The sequence below is a fragment of the Chinchilla lanigera genome, unplaced genomic scaffold, assembly GCF_000276665.1.
Source record: "Chinchilla lanigera isolate Chin_1 unplaced genomic scaffold, ChiLan1.0 scaffold00023, whole genome shotgun sequence".
NCBI classification, from domain to species: Eukaryota; Metazoa; Chordata; class Mammalia; order Rodentia; family Chinchillidae; genus Chinchilla; species Chinchilla lanigera.
In genome coordinates this window covers 15,141,789-15,155,763 of record NW_004955424.1, presented here as the reverse complement: position 1 = coordinate 15,155,763, position 13,975 = coordinate 15,141,789, and positions in this window count along the sequence as shown.

Here is a 13,975-nt window from a genome sequence, read left to right as displayed (position 1 = left end):
TCAGTTTGGGGTTAAAATCTAAAGGAAGATGTAGGCTCCGAGACACACTTGCACCTGGAATGCATCTTAAATATACTTATCGTCCGACCTCTGGACAGTAACATGTTTCTTCCATCATGACACCATCATGCAGAAGCTTTGTGTTTCACGCTTCTTTCTTCTTTTACTTCTTCTTTTTCTGCGATAGGGTCTCACCGATTGCCCAGGCAGGGCTTGAGCTCCCGGGCTCAAGCAATCATCCTGCCTCAGCCTCCACAGCAGCTGGGACCACAGGCAGACACCACCACATTCCGCTTTGTTCTGTTTGTCCCTTGTGCTGCTGAGCCCTGCCGGGCCTGGGAGGTTCTTCACCATGGATGAGATGTAGTATGTGACCCTTGAAGGGTCGCGGAATCTGGCATGTTTCTTTTAGGTGTCTAGAGTGCTTTACAGACTTCAGTCTCCTGAGATAGCATCTGTGACCATGGCTCTTTTTTTGTTGCACAGCCAAGCAGAGCACACGAAGGAGACTGCAGAGATCAGAGCCCACCAAAGGCCCACCCACAGGAACTGAGCACTGCTAGCTCTTTCTGAGAGAAATCCAGCGTGCAGTGCCTGAGCAGTGAGGTGACAGCGGCAGCAGGCGGGCGTCTTTGGCAGGGCCGACCCAGCCACTTAGCGAGGAGGCATTCTTTGTTTATTCTCTTACTCCAGACACACCAGGAAGGAACCAACCAAGCAGCCTCGGTGCTGACTGGGTCTGGTAGAGGTGACCGTCCGGGCTGGGGGCAAGAGACACAGCTACGATCTCAAGCTGCATCTTTCTCCCTGCAGGCTGGGACCCTAACGGGTTAGGGGATTGGTAAGTCACAGCCAACATTTTTGTCTAAAAATTAAACAGCACAGGGCTGGGGATGTAGCTCAGCGACACAGCGCCTGCCTGGCAAGCGCAAGGTCATGAGTTCGATTCCCGGTACCAGAAAAAAAAAAAAAAAAAAAAAAGATTAATAAACAGCACAGAAAATATCCAAGTGACTCACACATAGTGAGGGCATTATTTTCACAAAACTTTGGCTTCCCTGTTCTCTATGTGTGCGCTGGCTCGCGTGTCGTGGCTGGTACATGAGACGCATTTCTCACTGTGAGCAGTGGTCAGAGCAGTCTGAAATCTCATGCCTGGCTGTCTGCAGTCACGTCTTTCTGAGACCCAGCCCTGTCTCCTCACTCCCAATTAAGAAGCCAGATGGAACCGAGTCAGAGTCCTAACACTGGCCTTATCCCGAAGGGTGAGCAGAGTCTGGGAAGCCCGGATGGAGGAGGTGGGTTTTTGATGAGCAGGGGTAGCCAGTGCAGGGCGGAAAGGTACAGGCAATTTTCCTAAGGTAGGAAGAGCGGGCGCTTCAAGAGGTCATGGGGGACGCTGTGGGTATCCATCTCTGAGCAGGCAACACAAGGGGCAGAGGCTGGAGAGGTGGCAGAAAGTCCATTTGACTTGAAAGACCCGCTATTAATATAACCTGGAGCGGGGGAAGCCCTTGATAGTAGGGCAGTCGGGAGGGGCGCCAGGCCCAGGGTCCTTGCCTCTCATCAAATACTTCCTAATAGAGCCTACTTTTCTTTTGCCAATTTCAATTTTATTTATTTATTTATTTATTTTTGTCTTTTGAGACAGGGTCTCGCTCTGCAGTTCAGGCTGGCCTTGAGCTCACTTTATAGTCCAGGCTGGTCTCGAACTCAGAACGATCCTCCTGCCTTAGCCTCCAGAGTCCTGGGATTATTACAGGTGTGTGCCACCATGCCCGGCAATTTCAATTTTAAATAAAATAACAAAAAAAAGAAATCCAGTTCCTCGATCACAGTAGTCACATTTCAACCTCTCAGTTGCCATATGTGGCTAGCGGCTACCATATTGGACAGCACAGAAGGATATTTCCATCATGATAGGAAAGTTCTACTGGACAGCATTGTTGTAGAAAAAGCAAATGAATACTTCATTCCAGGATCGACTTTTCTAAGGAACACAAAGTCTTTCCTTATTTCTATCACATCTGTAATTCTAAATGCAAATGCTTCTGAGAGACATTGGAGTGTTTTAAATTTTTTTTTTTTTTTTTTGGTTTTTCTCTGGTACCGGGAACCGAACTCACGACCTTGCGCATGCCAGGCAGGCGCTTTTGCCGCTGAGCTAAATCCCCAGCCCTGTAGTGTTTTAAATTCTTATTAAAGAGAAACTGCTTGATAGCAAAGGCCGGAGAAAGCCAGGGTCTAGGGAACCCACACCCCGGGGCCAGTTGTGACAGCCCAATGTGTTTGCTGATGGGTCAAGATTAAGTTCTATTAAGCAGCATGGAAAACTTTGAGACCTGAGAAAAGGAATAACCCAAAGTTCTTACTCATTTTTGGATGAAGATTGTTTATTTCCCAGCTTTCTATGATAACAGGGAGTTATTACATCAGAAACAAACCCTCCTCTCTCCCGAGGGAGGGCAGAATATGTTGACAAAGACTTTTCCAGAGGCGGATGCTTGTGAACTTGGTTCTCCTCTGCCCTCCATATTTAACTCTGTGTCCAGGCCCATGGCTATTCCCATCCTCTCTGCACCTGGGCCTCCCAGAACCGCACCACCAACCCAGGCCTACGGATCCAAATCCTGTGTATCTTCACCAGGAGACCGAGGGGAGTTATGGAAATCTCTGCCCGCCTCCTGCCCTATGGTACAAATCTGGCTCGAGCGCTCACCTGGGTCAGCACCCTATGAGTCACCTAAAGCTCCCCCCGGCCCTGCCCATGGTCACCACCTCCTGCCACCTCTCCACTCTGCCTGAGTCTGCCCTACTGGGCATGCTCCCCAGCCCCACCCAGTGTAGGTGTCATCCTGCTGCACCTGCACCCTGGCAGGGCCACTCACTCCCTGGAGGTCACAGCCACCCCCAGCTTGGCGGTTCTGAGCCACCTATGAGCAATGCGATAGCCTTCAAAGACGTGTAAAATCAGACCCTGACTCAGAAGATCTGCCTGCGTTGAGCATGAGTAGTTTGCCGAAGCACCCCAGGTGATTCTGATGTGTACTCTCAGGTAGGAGCCTCAGCCTCCTCCTCCTCATCATCATCATCCCCGTAACTCATAAGAACAAAAACAACAACGGTGAATGTTTCTAGCACACTTACATTCACTGCCTTGTACCAACTTATGGGGCGGGAGCCGCCATCTGCTCCCATTTCGGCTGCTGAAGCAGAAGCAAAAGGCCCCATGTTGAGTAAGGGGGAGCACTGGGAGGTGCCCTGCTATTCCTGACCTCGCTCTCCATGCCCTGATAGAGCCAAACCGGACACATTTCTCTAACACCTTTGATGGAAGTTCTAGAAAAAGAATGGTAGTGCGGGGAGCACAGTCATGAGTCCTTCTCCACGAAACCTTCCCCCAGTAGCTTCTTAAGCCTAAAAGAAATCTCTTGAACAGGGCTGTAGTCACATAGTGGATACTTATATAAAATTCACTAAAATGTATGCTTAGATTTTGGGGCTGTATGTTCATTATTCCTCAAGAAGAAAGATCCTAAAAAAGTCACTTTAAAAAATAAAGAGTCAGCTGGGAGGGGCGACACACACCTGCAATCCCAGCACTCTGGGAGGATAAGGAAGGAAGAGCTCAAGTTTTGAGCCCAGACGGGGCAATTTAGCAATTTAGCAAGACCCTGACTCAAAATTAAAAATTAGGCTGGGCATGGTGGCACATTCCTGTAATCCCAACACTTGGGAGGCTGAGGCAGGAGGATTACTACAAGTCTGAGGCCAGTCTGGGCTACACAGTGAGTTCAGATCCACCCTAGACCAAATAGTGAGACCCTATCTCAAAGAAAAAAAGTAAAAAATTAAATTTAAAAAAGTCTGGAGATGTAGTTCAGTGCAAAGCCCTAAACTGAAAAACAGAAAGAAAAAAAAAACAGCAAAAAAAAAAAAAAAAAAGAAGAAAGAAAGCCAGCCAGCCCAGCAAATGTGCAAATGTGCAACAGGGAAAAACTTACATCTACCAAAGAAACCAGGAGAAGCCAATAAACGCCAGCAACTCCAGAGAGTTCTTTCTGGCAATAGCACAGGTAAGAACAGATTAGAACAGATCCGCAGAGCTAGCCCATGGTAAACCCTTGGAGGACAGAGCACTATCTTTGGGCCAGAATCTGGGGGCTTCCCCAGTGACAGTGGGCGGCTTCTTTAAGAGCTGGGTGATTTCTGCACCAGCAACAAAGTCCACGCCCCTTAAATCCAGGTTCCAGTGCAATTGGTGCTTAGAGATGCAAAGGGCCCAAGTGAGTTCCCATCTTATCCCAGCATTTATTAAAATATATGTAAAGAAATGGCATTTATAGAGGTGGTGCTGCTAGGAACAGACCAGCCAGTAGAACTGACCACAAAGGCCTAGAGTGGACCCAGGGACTGTGGCAGTGTAAGACACCAGAGAACTGCCACCGAGAAGGACCAGGAGAGATCTCTTTTTTTTTAAATTTTCTTTTTGAGACAGAGTCTCACGCTATAGTTTAGGCAGGGCTTGAACTCGTGATGTAGCCCAAACTGCCCTCAAACTCAAGATTCTCCTGCCTCTGCCTCCCAAGTGCTAGGATTACAAATGTGTGCCAACACACCCAGCACCAGGAGAGACATTTTGATCCCTGATGATCTCAGGAAAAAAAAAATTAACCCCTAATCTCTCACAATTCACCAAAATACCACATATTCCACCTAAATTGAGATTTTTTTTCTCCTTTTGTCTTTTTGACACAGGGTCTCGCTATGCAGTTCAGGCTGGCCATGAGCTCCCTTTGTAGCCCAGGCTGGTCTCAAACTCGCAAGGATCCTCCTACCTCAGCCTCCCGAGAGCTGGGATTACAGGGGTGAGCCACCACACCCAGTTTAAATTGAGATTTTTAAATGTAAACAAAATCCATTAAAATATTAGGACCTAGTTTATGTGATATATAAGTCTGTAGCAGAAAATGGACTGTGACATAAAGACAGAAACCAGTTTAATCCAGATACTAGTGAGTTATCCCATCAGAAGCCTCCACACAAACCCAGAGGGAAAGAACACAGTCCCTGCTCCGCCCCTGGCCCCGGCCCCGCCCCCGCCCCGGCTCCGCCTCCTGTACGCCCGGCCTGCTCAGTACTCAGCAAGTCAGCATCCTGTGAGTCAGCCGGGCTCCCCCTGCTGCCAGCGGTCACCACCTCTCGCAACCTCTCCACTCTGCCCCAGTCTGCCCAGCCAGGCATTTTCTCCAGCCCTGCCCAGTGTGGGCCTCATCCTGCCCACCTGCTGGCCTCCAGCTTCCGGGCATAGCCACCTGCAGCCCAACGGTTTGGTAAGCATAAATAGGCTACCATGATTATACGGATATTTTAGATTTATGCTTTAAAAATGGACAGAAAAAGCCAGGTACGGTGGTACACGCCTGTAATCCCAGCACTGCAGAGGCTGAGGCAGGAGGATCGCTGCAAATTCCAGGCCAGCCTGGGCTACAAAGTGAGTTCAATGCCAGCCTGAGCTGCAGAGTAAGACCCTGTCTCAGAAAAAAAAAGGACAAAACTAAATAAAAATAATAATCTAGGATAAAATATTTGTAATATATGAAAGATAATGAGTTAACAGCCTGAAACATATCATTCCTATATATGATATATACATGAAATAATAAAAATATTTTAAAATTTCCACAAATGAAATGGAAAAAAAGAACATCCGAATAGAATAGAAAACATAAAAGTAGATAATGCACATAATCAGATGATTCATCAGAAAAGAATCACCAGTGACTGGCCTTTAAAGAGTCCAAGTAGCCAGGTATGGTGGTGCACGCCCTGTAATCCCAGCATTTGGGAGGCTGAGGTAGGAGGAACACTGTGAATTTGAGGACAGCCTGGGCTACAAAGTGAGCTCAAGGCCAGCCTGAACTGCATAGTGAGACCCTGTCTCAAAAAACTAAAAAAAAAAAAAAAATCCAAGTAATAACGTAATAAAAAGAAATGCAAACTAAAGCAACAAAAGAAGGTTTTACAATCAAACCTGCAAGTTTTTTAAGTGTTCATACCTAAAGTTTGGAAGTAAAAAGTGAAAGGGATATTCTTCTTAGATTGTGGTGAGACTCTAAACTGATACGTTCTATCTGGGAAGCAATTGGTAATTTGATTTGGTATCAAAATCTCCAAAGTATGCATATTCTTTGATACAGCTATTCTCCATAGACAGAAATACAGTTGGGCTGGGTCATGCACTCCTGTAGCCCAGCACTCTGGGAAGATCCCACATTTGAACCCAGCCAGGGCAACCTAGTGACCTAGTGGGACAAAATTAAAAATATAAAAAAAGGCGGGGCTAGGGATGTAGTTCAGTATGAAGGCTCTGGGTTCAATTCCCAGCACTAGAAAGAAAACAAAAAAAGACTACAGTAAAATCTTGGTTTGAGAGAATAGTTCATTCCACTCATAATCCAAAGCACTTGCCTATCAAAGCAGAGAGAGACAGAGAGGAACCAACTGTGATCACGTGACCTTTGGCATGCAGTACTACTCATATTACAAGACACTGCTCATTTATCAAGTGAAAATTTTTTTAGAAATGTTTGCTCATCTTGCAGAACCCTCACAGACCAAGTTACTCATAATCCAAGGTTTTATTTGCATATCCAGAGGTTCAAAAAAATGGCCACAATTATTACTAACGTTAAGTGGCAAAATAAAGAATTAGTGAAATCTGAGATATCCATAAAAAGTTTATTGACAGGGAAAAATGTGCTGTTAAATATATAAAAGCAAAACACAGAATAATAGATATGGTGTGAACCCATTTATGTAAAAAAAAGTACATGTGACTATGTATACACCTATGCATAGGAAGAAAAAACTTAAAGAAGACAACCTAAATAATAACTCTGTGTGTGTGTGTGTGTGTGTGTGTGTGTGTGTGTGTGTGTGTGTATGGTGCTGGGGATCAAACCCAGGGCCTTATCCATGCTAGGCAAGCAATCTGCCACTGACCCACATCTCCAGATCTCCTTCTTTTACAAGAAGGATGGCAGTGTGCGCTGGCGGAAACCTCCCAGGTAACGCTGACCTCGCCACACTATCTCCTGCCCACCCTCCTGGTGGGGACCCTCTGCCCACAGGTCCCGTTCGGCTCTATGCAGCCACTTTTTGTACGTGACATGTATTTTTTGTGCTGCTCTTAACTTTTTAAGCTTAGTCTTAACCCGCCATTCGTCAGACTGCGGGTAGTTTCCCGTTTCTCTTATGTCTCTCTCACCTTTCTGTTGTGTTCCTCTCAGTGCCCAGCACAGAGCAAGTTCTCAACAAATACCCCGAGGAAGAATGTGTTACTTCTGCGGCCTGCCGCTGTGGGCGGCTGGTTGCACAGGTGCGGCGCCCAGGCCCAGCTGCGGGTCAGGCTCGGGGCCGGGTGTTGTGGGCCACCTGTCAATCTAGTTCTAAGAAGCTGCCTATTGTTGCTGCTAATTCCTGTGGCACAATGGAGCTGTTTGTTTAAAGCATGGGTTACTGTCCCCACACCCAAAGGCAAATCCAGTCCTGAATCCTATAATTAACAGACCGGTGTTTTCTTCTGTTTCTAGTGCAAAGTTGGTTTTGCCCAACCGACGACACCCACTCCTTCTGCAACCCAACCCCGTCCACAGCTTCGCTTCTGGACTGTGGAGGCTCCTTTGGATAAACACCCTCCTCCTGCACGCTGTGGGCCCGGCGGGAGAACAGCAGCGGCCTGAGCCATCTCACCAGCTCCTCTGCAACCCCCTGCGTGAGCCAGTTTGCTCAGGTGGCTCAGCCTCTGGGCCCAGAGACCTCAGCAGGAGCCACAAAAGGGTTCTTTTATTCAAATTCAACAAGGCAAGCCTCACAGTTGTCCTTAATCCCCACAGTCACCACTCACGTCAGTCATGTCCTCCACAGAAAGAAATAGAAAAGCAGTCCGAACTGGGGTGGGAGCCAGGGTCAGGAAGAAGGATCAGATAACTGCTCTGGCTCTCCTGGTTTAAACACCTTCCACGCATACATCCTGGAGCTCAGCAGGTTCTAGAAGTGGAGAGAAAAGTTCTGGAGCATTTGCCATGAGCGCAGCCTCCTCGCCTGTAAAATGGGGTGACAGCAGTGGAGTCTGCCTCATACGGCCGTGAGGACTGATTGAGTTCCTGGATGCCAAGCACGTAGAACATGCCAAGCACAGGGCGAATGGGCAAAGGACACGTTTGCCACTGTTAAAGGTAGAGGCGGTCCGATAAAAATGCCTCCGGGAGTCCCCTGAGCTCTTCTTCTTGCCCCTGTCTTGCGCAGGCTAACCCCACACAGGCCGACGCCAGGGCAGGCTGCCCCCGCTGGGCTTTGCAACTGGCCGTCGAGCGTTTCTGCGCAAACTGAGCAGCCCACTGGTCATGAAAGCTGCCACTGGCCTAAAAGGCAGAGGCTGGGGGCAATCAGGCCTGGCCTCTGTGGAGACTCGGGCTGCCACAAAGACAGACTCCCAGGCACTGGGGGCTGGCGGTGGCTCCAATTCCCAGAAGAAGTTTCTTTCCTTCTGACCCGCAGGTCTGGGATAGGGAGGCAGAAGGAGTGGAAGGCCCACTCCACACCACGTCCTTATTTTTCAGACATTGAGTGACTGAGTGCTGGCCAATCAGTCTCACAGCGCTTCAGATGCATCAATACGTGGTGAGAAAACACACTCCTCGGGTCATTCGGAAATCACAATTTTCATACACCAGTAACAGCAACACTCTGCAAGGCCGAGGCAGGAGGACTGCCAGTTCAAGCCCAGACCGGGCAACTTAGTGACTTAGAAAGGGTCTGTTTCAGAAAGGCACTGGGGTGAGGCTGGGCAATGTAGCTCAGTACGAGCACCTGGGCTTCAGTCCCCCAGGACTTGGAGGTGGCAGGATGGGAGGGTTTCTAGCTCGTTGCTGTGCCATGGGCCTGGAGCCCCCAGCACTCAGGAGCCTGAGGTGGGCGGATCACTTGAGCCCAGGCATTTGAGACCAGCCTGGGTTGTAAGACCTTGTCTCAAAACAAAGAAATATTAATTTTCTCATAGAGTAGGATCCCCTTTTCCTTCTGGGTCTAGGCTTTCTGGAAGTTTAAATTCCTCTCATCTCCTGCCCCATTGTCTCACCTGACCCTCAGTATTTTCCTGTCCTTTCAACAAGCATTTTTGGATTCAAGCACTTGGGCCAGCCAGGCATGGTGGTGCACACGTGTAATCCCAGCACTCTGGAGGCTGAGGCAGGAGGATCACTGTGTGTTCAAGGTCAGCCTGGGCTACAGAAGTGAGTTCATGGCCAGCCTGCACTACACAAGGAGACCCTGTCTTTTGGATTTTGTTGTTTTTTTTTTTTTCTGGGACAGGATCTTGCTATGTAGTTGCAGTGAGACTCAGTCTTAAAAAACAAACCAAGCATTTGGGCCAGCTTTGAGTCTCAGCTGAATTGATGGCTCACTAGAGCTCTGCATGGAATCCTCTGAGCTAATGTTTGTCTGTTTTATTCAGTGCACTATGCCCAGTGATTAGAACAGTAGCTGGAACACAGCAGTAAATAGGTGTTAAATAAATAACAAATTGCCCAGTCTGTCCCTCATGCCTGTGTCACCCCACACAGAGCTTCTACTGCAGTTTTTTGTTTTTGTTTTTGTTTTTGTTTTTGTTCTGAGACAGGGTCTTGCTATGTAGCCAGGCTGGCTTCGAACCCACTGCGATCCTCCTGCCTCAATTTCCTGAGTGCTGGGGTTACAGGAATGCACCACCACACCCTGCAAGTGCAGTTTCTTTATCAATGTTTTTGTTCCCTTTCTAGTTCCACTTGTATCTAATTTTATTTATTGCCTTCTTAGATTTGAAAAATTGTCTCTTTTATTGTCCTAAATGTATTTGTTAAAGTTATAGATTTTGTTTTCTAGTTCATTAATTTTTGCTCTTATCTTAATTTATTCTATTTTTTAAAATCAGTTTTTCTTATTCTTAGTGTCCCTTCTTCAGTTCCCAGCATGCTGAGTTTAAGTTCCTTATTTCTAGTTTAACGATAAAAGAGTTAATTCCAGCATTTGCTTTGAGACTAACTGGGCTATATATCTAGTAAACTTTGGAGAGTCTTCTACATCCTTAATTTCTCAGTAGCATGTAATTGCATGTGAAGAATCTCTATCCCGCCACCCACCCACCCCCAAACTTCACCAGCCATCCTATTTTTAAGAAGGACATTAGTGTCTCCTCGTGATAAAATAACTCTTTGTAATACAGCTTCAATACAGTCATACCAGAGAGCCACACGCCCCTAGGCTTCTCTTAAACAACCCTGTACTGGCCATGGTCAGCCTGTCTGCCCTCCAGGGTTCCTGGCCTCCACATTGTTAACAGGTTTTTGTTGCTGTTTTTGGGACAGGGTCTCACTATGCAAATGAAGCTGGCCTTGAACTTGCTTGTGTAGCCCAAGATGGCCTCAAACTCATGGCGATCCTCCTGCCTTACCCTCCCGAATGCTGGGATTACAGGTGTGCACCACCACAGCTGGCTCTATTAACACTTTAGACTCCTGTACGTTGTAGGATGTTCCTGGCCTCTCTGTACCCATGAGGGGTGTGTGTGTGTGTGTGTGTGTGTGTGTCCCCTCCAAACTGTGACATACAATGATATCTCCTAATACTGTTATAGGCAGCTGAGTTAGATAGAAATATAATAGGCAGTCAGACAGGGCCAGGCCCTTGAAGGACCCAACATGAAAGACAAGATAAGATACCTAGGAGGCAGACCTCAAGACAAAAGGACCAAACAAATGCACCCACATCCCTCCCTAGGTGCAAACATCAGGGATTGATATTCTAAATAGGTAGCAACCACCTTCAAAAAGCCAGAAAGAGTGACTAGCCCAACCCCCTACAGGAAAAGTCCCTGTTCTGTATTCATGCCCACTTGCTACGTGACTCGCTTATCCCTTTGATCCCAGTTTACCCAATTTTACCAGAACTATTATACTTGTAATCCTATTGGCTGACCATAGTTTTGTCCCACCTCCTGCCCACCTTGTAATTTCCCATTTTCCCTCTTTCTTGGACCTGTCTCACCTCGGGGCTTTGTTCTATAAAGTCCCTGGGAAAGGCAAGGTCCTTGGCAACCCGCTCAGACCCCCTTCTGTCCCTCTCTCGGACAGCAGCTTTCTTTTCCTCAATAAATATATTCTGCTCTTAACCTCCGTTGTTCCTAAAATTCATTCTTCGATTATAGAGAACACGAACTCGTCCCAAATATCATTCAGGTTGGGAGTTTTTATTTTCCTGTATCAATACTGCCAAATGTTCTCTCCTGAAGGTGGGGGAAAATTGTCCGCCTTTGAGAATCCCTGATACATGCTTATAAAAGCCACAGCTATGAAAAATCCAGGCCAAACACTCGGAACCACCCAACTTTGTGCAGGTCTGGTGTGGATACAGGGTGTGGTGCTACATACTATAATCCCAGCACAAGGAGGCTGAGATAGGAGGATCCCTGAGATTTTGAGTCCAGCCTAAACTGTAAGTGAGACCCTCTCTCAAGAAAAGAAGACAACAAATAGTATACTTCTATTGTATTATAGAAAGCTTTCTTATTATATAATGGAATATGTATACATTTAGGAAGATATACAGAGAGCTTGTTGGTATATAAAAAGATATGTATAATAGATATGACTTTATTTGCATCTCTGAGTTACCCCCAAAAAGCTGTTAACAATAGCTACATCTAGGGTGAAGGAATGCAGGACTCCAGAACTTCTGTTTTCTCTTGTGGTACCATGTGAATTTCCTACTGACTAAGAGTATATACTTTTTTAAAAGTTTTTTGAAAAGAATTAGATAAATCTTCCTCATTCACAATGGTGCCAGTTTTTCAAAATGTGTTATTTTTTGGAGCGGCAGAATAGGAATAGTACAGGCCATAAGACTGACTCTCAGTTCACAAATTTAGGCGTGCAAGAAAGCACGTTAGCCTCTACCCTTCACCTCAGTGTTTATGGCGCGCTTCCGTCCTGACGAGAGGAAACCTGATCTCCATGTACTGGTGTTCTCCGGACCCGGGCGGAGCCAGGTACCAGTGTCTGTGAGTTCGGCTGAAGCCAGGTCTGCCACTCTATGCCTCTGCTGGGCAGCCAGGAACCACGGGCCGAGCTGCCAGTGTCCTGATGATCCGGCTCCACCATGCAGCCACCTCCCTGGGACCTGACCCCTGCCTGCCCCGGCAGGCTGCTGGAAGTTAGGGTGACACTCTGGAGGCTGGAACCTTTTCCCGCTGGGTCTCCTGCCCCCCAGCCAGACGGGGGAAGGGAGGCCGAAAGGGGATGGAGGTCTTTCCATTCCAGAGCAAGTTTTCTTTCATCTGCTTTAGGTTAAACCATGCAGTCTCTGCCAGAGAACCCTTGTCCTTCGATGGGCTACTCAGTAAGTCTTGAAACAGCCTTAAATGCATAAAATTTCACACACAAAAACCAGAGAGGTTTGAAGGTTGGTCCAGGCTTCTAACCTAGGAAACAGCTCAGGAGGTGAGTTCCATGAATTTTCCCAGAAAAAGGGAAAACTCAGGGGAGAAAAAAGATCAATTCCTCAATTATTATCATAGCCACACAGGTGTGTAAGTGCAAAGCAAAAAGTTTGAACATTGCTGGGTGTGGTGATACATTCAAATAATCCTAGCATTCTGGCAGGCTCAGGCAAACTTTCAAACCCACCTGGGTGGGCAATTTAGCAATTCAGCGAGACCCTGTCTCAAAATAAGAAATTTTTAAAAGGACTAGGGGTATAGCTCGGTGCAAAGGCCCTGGGTTCAATCCCCAGTATCAAAAAACAAAAGTCTGAACATTTCCACTAAATAGTTAAGTGTCTATCTGTAGGGCAGGCTTTTGGATTGAGGAAGGAGTGAAAAGAGGAGCATTAATTTCATATTGTAGGGGCTGGGGATTTAGCTCAGTGGCACAGCGCCTGCCTGGCAAGCGCAAGGTTGTGAGTTCCATTCCCGGTACTGGAAAAACAAAACAAAACAAAATTTCATATTGTATGTATCTCTAAACTGAGGGGGGTTTTAACAATTAAGCTGCATTCAGCGTTGCCTATATAATTTGTTATTTCATTGGTTTGATTTTGTCTTTATTGTGCTGGGACTTGAAGCCAGAGCCTCACACATAATAAGTGAGCACTCTTCCCACTGAGCTACGCCCCCAGCCCTAATGCGGTGTTGCAAATAAATACCCAGGGATCCTTTACCTCCAGCCAGCTGCTGTAGGGCGACGCAGGCTGCACCTGCAGAGCGCACTGGCGGGCAGTCCTCAGGAAGCCTCTTTCGTGAGAAGGTGAGGTGCTGGCTGGGAAGAGAGACACTGGCACAAGGAACTGACCTAGAGACAAAGCTTTGCTAGGCTGGCTTTGTGAATCAGATCCCTCTGTGGAGCTGAGCTCCATGGCTGTCCCGTGGCGAGGCTAGCAGGAGTGGGAGCGCAAAGTGCCCAGTGGGTGTGCAATGTCCAGCAGAACTGACGGCTCCATGAGGTGTGGTAGAAGCAAAGGGGGATTGCAGAGGTGAAAGAAGCAAAAAGATGGGCGACAGTAATCATCTAGCCTTGTCCATTAGGACGTCCTGGGGACACCCAGTGTGCCCGTGTGCTAGGGTGTGGGGACAAAGCAGAAGCTAGCGGTCAGGGGCAAGAGATGCACGCATGGACAGACCGTAACGCTGTGGTAAGTGCCTAAGAGCCCGGGTGTGGGGCAGGCAGGGAACTCAAGGGTTGGAGCCACAAAGCCTGCCTGGGAGAGGCCGGGCAAGGTCTCCGGGCCGTCTGACACAGGTGGTTCAGAGCTGGACAGACAGGCAGTGCGTGCTGAGTGGGGAGGGGGCAGGCACGAGGGCCCACGGAGACAAAGGTCTGAAGCTGGGACAGTAGAGTCTGGGGAAACTGAAAGCAGCTCAGGCCGATTACAGCGGGGTAGA